The 6,796-nt window shown below is 38.9% G+C and overlaps 1 protein-coding gene across 6 annotated transcripts in view; it reads left to right on the top strand.

Annotated features, from left to right (window-relative positions):
• EPS8 (EGFR pathway substrate 8, signaling adaptor) overlaps positions 1-6,796 on the top strand; it is a 187,817-nt gene that overhangs the window by 86,816 nt on the left and 94,205 nt on the right. The gene's annotated exons all lie outside the window — the stretch shown is intronic.

Raw genomic sequence — 6,796 nt, 5'->3', positions numbered from 1 at the left:
AAAAAAAAAAAAACAAGATAGAGCTGAAAGCAGAAAAGCAGAAAAGCAGAAAAAACACTTACTGTTTATGAGGTTCAGTAGCCTTCACACAGGTTCTTCCACCACAGCTCTGGAAGATGGGAGTCTCCCCATTTTCCCAAATGAGGAAGTGGAAGTTCAGAGAGATGAATACCTCTTCCAAGGTTATATGGTCAATAGATGGCAGAGCCGGGATTTGGTCTCATATCCATTTGTTACAAAATCCCCTTCACGGGCTTCCCTGGTGGCGCAGTGGTTCAGAGCCCGACTGCCGATGCAGGTGACATGGGTTCGTGCCCCGGTCCGGGAGGATCCCACATGCCGCGGAGCGGCTGGGCCCGTGAGCCATGGCCGCTGAGCCTGCGCGTCCGGAGCCTGTGCTCCACAAACGGGAGAGGCCGTAACAGTGAGAGGCCCGCGTACCCCAAAAAAAAAAAAAAAAAAAAAAAACCCTGTAAGAGGAACACAGTGCAACAGAGAAAAATGCCAGAGAACTTGTTTAACGAGTGTCGTAGAAAAAGGGCATAAAATTACCTGTGGAATAAATAGATATGCTTAGAAGCATGTAGAGACTGAACCTAAAAGACCAGGGACCAGTGGCTTACCCTTAAATAATAATAATGTTTAACATTTTGTGAGCCTTTACTATGTGCCTGGCACTATGATAAGTGCTTGGCATGGATTAGGGCATGTAATCCTCAGAAAACCCTATAAAGTAGATGTTATTACTGTCCTTATTGTACAGATGAAGAAAGTGAGGCTTACAGGGGTTAGTTAACTTGCCCACGGTCAATAATTCATAAACATAAATGGCAGAGCCAGATCTTGAATCACATCTGACTTCTGAACCGGAGATCTCAGTGGTCTCTTAGAGTACTTTGTAGATTATAAATAAATAACTTCCACATGTATTATTTCCTCTGCCCTCACCTGTGTCTGATTGGCATCACAGGCCGTCTTTTTACCCCTGTGATAGATGAAAAAACAAAGGTACTCAGGCTAAGAAATGCACAGTTTGTCAGAGGCAGGACAATAACAACTAGTTCTGACGCCAAATTCAGAGTTTTTTCCATTGGGATTATACGTGAAAAGGGAGAAAAATTGGACAGTTAGAGATCAGGTGAGCTGAACTAGGGAAGAGAAGAAGAAATGATTGTTTTGGAAGTTGAGGGGAAACAAGTGAATTTATAACAATATATCAGAATTGGAAGGACAGAGCCTGATGGAGGATGGGCAGTAGGGGGCCTCTAACTCTATGGTATAAGGAGCCTGATCAGATTCTCATCAAGGAGCTCAGGCTAGCACCAATTTCAACTCAGGATTATAGGGAGAGAAACCCGAGGTCATGAACATAAATTGGTTATGCTGTAAGTCCAGATTAGTAGTAGCCTCAAAAAGAAAAATAAAAAAGAGGAAGAAGAGAGGTGACAATAGAGGAAAGCTTCAAAAAGCTTTATTGGCACTTCTTTTACAACGTGATGTGTCTTTTTAGGTAGTCAGTTACTGTATAGCACCTTGCATATAAACAAGTGTTTAAATAGTGTTTGTTGAACTGAAGGTTTGATAAATAGTTGAGAGAGCAATTTTTCAGTCAAGTGTTAAGAGCCTAATATTATACAGATAAGAGGATAAGGAAGGATTGATTAGCATCTGTGAATTTAAAGCAGGAGGCTAGCAAACTGTGCCCAGTCTGTTTTTCTACAAGCCAAGAATGGTTTTTTACATTTTTAGTAGATTATTAAAAACAAAGAACACTGACAGAGACCATATGTGGCCCACAAACCCCAAATATTTACAACCGGGCTCTTTACAGAAAGTTTGTCAACCCCTGCCCTGAAGTATAGCCCATAAAGCAGAAAAAGTTAGACTTGTTTCCTTTTAGGAAATCAGATTAGGTAATGGAAACTGGTATTATATTTCATAGAGGGCTACATTTTCATACGTGGACCTTTTCTTTTCTTTTTTTTTTTGCGGTACGCGGGCCTCTCACTGTTGGGGCCTCTCCCGTTGCGGAACACAGGCTCCGGACCGCAGGCTCAGTGGCCATGGCTCACGGGACCAGCCACTCCGCGGCATGTGGGATCTTCCCAGACCGGGACACGAACCCGCGTCCCCTGCATTGGCAGGCAGACTCTCAACCACTGCGCCACCAGGGAAGCCCCAGACCTTTTCTTTTTTCCCCACATGTAGGAAGGAATTGATATTTATTTAGTATGATATTTTGCTTGGGACTTTGTATACTTTATTTCTCATACCCTTGAAAGGTTTTATAACTACTTTACAAATGAGGAAACCAGGCTCATAGAAGCTAAGTAAGCCTCCACATTTATTAACTAGTGGGATTCATATTTGTCTGGGTTTCTCCAGATAAGAATATGGTAGAGAAACTTTATTTGTAAAAATTGAGTATGGTCTATTCAAAATTCTGGCTTGAAAACATCTAGATATCAGATATAGACATTTGTAGTCATTTTAGCCAGTATCTAAAATATTAAAAAAACACAAGTTGTACACACAAAAAATAGAATTGGTTGGAGAATTGTGTAATTTTATTATAAAAATTGCATTTGAGGGAAGGTTTTTGGATAAATTGTATAGAGCTATAGAGAAAATTTAAAGAACAGAAAATTCAAGCCTCATATTAAAAACTTAAAATAATATTCACCTAAAAGAAAGATAAGACTTAAAATATTCTTAATATAAAGTACAAAATAAGAAAGTGTATTCTGCGTCAATAGAGAGTATACCAGGTAGCAGTTTATCTTTGCAAAACAGATTATTAAACAAATATTGGCTCATATGTCTAATTGTAAAGTTTTATGAAGAAAATTTCAAGGTGCAATGAAAACATGCAATGAGGGATCTAATACAGATTGGAGGGGTCAAAGGAATAGTTCCCCAGGAGGTCATTTAAACTGAGATACAGGATTTAGGCAGCCAAAGACAAAGAGGATAATTATTCCAGACAGAGTGTGATAGGCCTTGAGGATGGAAAGAGCTTGGCTTATTCAAGGGATGATCACAGAAGGCCATTGTATCTCCTAATGACTCTGAGAAGAGGAATTATATCTGTTTGTTCATCATTGTCTATCCAGCCTCAGACGTACCTGCTGGCACACAGCAAGCTCTCACCAAGATTTACTGAATGAACAAAGACTGAATAGACATTTCGCTGGGAAATTCATGATATAATTTTGAGCACAGGGATTGCCTGGGTGAAGCCTACTCCCCTCCTCTCTGAAGCTCACCTAATTACGTTAAACTTCTCAGATTGTTGGTAATCCCAGGTTACTCTAGGCCACTGGCAGCCCAGCTTTCCCAAGCCTTCCTAACAGCTGTCAACGTATCTGAATGGAGCTCGACCTGGAGAAAATCCGAACAGAAAAGGCAGGAAAAAGGAATGTAGACCGCTTCAGCTGCATCTGATCCTGAGGAGGAAAAGTGAATTGGCATTATTACAATGCCAGGACTGAATCTGAGATAGAATGAATACAGCTACTTTTCTAAAAATAACTAGCTGAGTGGCGAGGGTGTTCTGTACTAGAACACATGATCACAGGTTCTCTGAGTGGTCACTGGGTGACCAAGTAACACAGGATAATCGGGCTTAGAGGTTTGATTAAGAAGTTAAATACTGAAATGCTTCCTATTTGTGGAGCTTGATTCTTCAAAATCAAATCTGAGCTCCTAAATTGAGATAATTTCACTTACAGGTTGGATGCATTGAGGAATTTATAAAGTAGAAAGAGAAGGAGAGATTTGCATATTTCCCAAGTGGGTGAAATAAAGTTGTAACAGACTTAGAAGGAGTGTTTTACAAGATATTTACCATAAGATGGAGGTGAAATAGGGGTTCACAACAGCTAAGGAAAGAGAAGGTCACTTTAGATGGGAAAGAGAATGGGAATTGGAGACAGAAGGAAAGAAAATATTTCAGGGTTATTCTGAAATCTTAGTTTTTGAGTTAAAAAAAAGAGCCGTAAGTGGTGAAAACAATACACGTACAGCTGATTATACAAGAATTTAATAATAAACTTGTCTGTGCTTTGTTTAAGCCTAAACTTTAGTGAACTTCAGTTGACAGTATCGAATTTTGGGGGTTTAATGTGAGGTTTGAGGAATTTCATACTGGATGTCAAAAGTCTATTTCCTTACAAAAAGAAATATTGGCTAGCAGGTAAGGTAAATACTTGCTAAGAGCTGTGAGTTTTGTTTTGATCAGTGAGGAAAACAGACACCCCCTGCCCCCTGAAGAATGTTTTTCAAAGGTATGTTAGGAGGGGGATTGGTGGTACTGACTTGTGGAAAACTCTTGGTTGTTTATTTTAAACAGAATGTTTCTTAACTATTAAAATGACTGAGTTAGATATTGTCAGTGTCACTCGGCTTATTTCCAGGGACTAACTCCTGCAGTTAACAGTTGATTTGCCATAAGACATCAAGTTAATGATAACTTTCTTAAAGTTACAGACATGTTTCTTACCCATTTTAAATGAGTCAACTTTTGTTAATATCATTTTGTAATTCCTTTTGATATTTGGTATAGAACTTAATAATGAACTAATTAATTATAAAAGCAAACTCTAAATCTTATCACTTTAAAAGTTTGACCATTGAAGCCATCTTATTGAATATGTGTATATTATATATATATTATTTACATATAATATAAATAATATATATATATTTACCCCCTTAGGAATACTGATGTATTTTATTTTGTTCAGGGGATGTTCTCCTCAAAATTTGTATGCATGTTAGATTATTTGAATGCTTACTTAAAAGTGAAAAATGCAGAGGAATTAAAAAAAAATTCTTTGAGCCCTTTCATAAGTCAAATGATCCTTTTGTAGAAGAGCATATCTATTCCAAATCATTTGCTATGTTAAAATAATTTTATATATACATTGCCTTAGTTTATCCCATTAGTATACTGTAAGATTGGTATGTAGGGGGTGGGACATAGAGTCCTACTTCATTTGCGTAATGAGAAAATTAAGGGTCACTGAGAAATGGTGTTTGTAAGAGGGGCTGCCAGGTAAGGTTAGAGCTGGACAAGAAATCAATAGTTGGTGAAACTGGACCAGTTCTCTTTTTTTTTTCCCCCCAACACACAGTTCAATTTATTGCTTTTGTAAATTAAGGATTGTGTTTCTTGATCTTTATTAAAGTAGAATATATGATAATCTAATTTACCTCAAATCGAAATATGTATATATACACATGTGTATATTTAGATGATCATACACACAAAGCACTGTAAGGATGGTTTTAATTCGTGTGTGTGTGTGTGTTTGCCACAGAAATCCCTGATGTCCTGGTGCATCCTCCATTACAGAGGCAGCTGCAGTAATATCTAGCCTTACAGGCCAGGCAGCCATACCTAATGGCCTCACAGACACACAGCGGTTTATTCCTTCCTCATTTACCTTTTTTATTATCGTGGTAAAATATATATAACATACAATTTGCTATTTAAATCATCTGTGGTGTAAATTCACGGGCATCAAGTACCTTCACGTTGTCGTGCACCTGTCACTACCATCCATCTTCAGAACTTTTATATCTTCACAGACGGTTCCATACTCATTAGAGGATAACTGCTCATCACCCCCTGTACCCCGCCAGCCCCTGGCAACTGCCATTCTCCTTTCTATCTCCATGAATTTCACTACTCTAAGTACGTCATATAAGTAGAATCATACAGTATTTGACCTTTGGTGACTGACTTATTTTACTTGGCTTAACGGCCTCAAGCTTCATCCGTTGTTGTAGCATGTATTAGAATTTCCTTCCTTTTAAAGGCTGAATAATATTCCACTGTATATATAGACCACATTTCACTTATCCATTCATCCATCGATGTACACTTGGCTTGCTTTTACGCTTTGGCTGTTGTGAATAATGCCGCTTTGACTGTGAGTGTACAAGTATCTGTTTGAGTTCCTGCTTTCAGTTCTGGGTCTACACCCAAAGGTGGAATTGCTGGAACATATGGTAATTCTGTGTTTAAGTTTTTGAGGAACTGCCATATCGTTTTCCGCAACAGCCACACCATTAAAGGAATGTTTTAAATGAAAAGTAAAAACCAATCTTCAATTCTTTTAAGTCTCTGGATTTTTAAATTTTTTTTTTTGCCATGCTGCATGGCTTATGGGATGTCAGTTCCCCAACCAGGGATTGAACCTGAGCCCACAGTAGTGAAAGCCTGGAATCCTAACCACTAAGTCACCAGGGAACTCTCAGTCTCTGAATTTTTAAAATGAACTTTTCTAAAGTAGGAAGAATATAGCTCCCTTGGGCTTCTTATGTAACTAATAACTCTAGAAAATGTGAGCTGTGTCCTTATAGGTTATTGATAGGCACATTTTAAATTAGTTAAACCGGGGTCCCCAACCCCCCTGTTAGGAACGAACCGGGTCACACAGCAGGAGGTGAGCAGCGGGAGAGTTAGCGGAGATTCATCTGCCACTCCCTGCCGCTCCCCATCGCTCCCCACCACTCCCCATCGCTCCCCATCGCTCCGCATCACTTGCATTACCGCCTGACCATCCCTCCCCCCATCCCCCATCCGTGGAAGAATTAATTGTCTTTCATGAAACCAGTCCCTGGTGCCAGAAAGGTTGGGGACCGCTGAGTTACACTATCTTCCTGCTTCTCCTTGGGGAATTCAGAAGTCTGAAGAAGACATTATGAGAATGACATAGGTGAGTCTTAATTTTTCCAAAAAGAAAAAAAATATATATATATATATATATGTGTGTATATATATATATAT

Source organism: Neophocaena asiaeorientalis, unplaced genomic scaffold (assembly GCF_003031525.2).
Source record: "Neophocaena asiaeorientalis asiaeorientalis breed wild unplaced genomic scaffold, Neophocaena_asiaeorientalis_V1.1 scaffold150, whole genome shotgun sequence".
NCBI lineage: Eukaryota > Metazoa > Chordata > Mammalia > Artiodactyla > Phocoenidae > Neophocaena > Neophocaena asiaeorientalis.
Note: the sequence above shows the minus strand (reverse complement) of the source record. Positions and strands in the feature narration are given on the sequence as shown.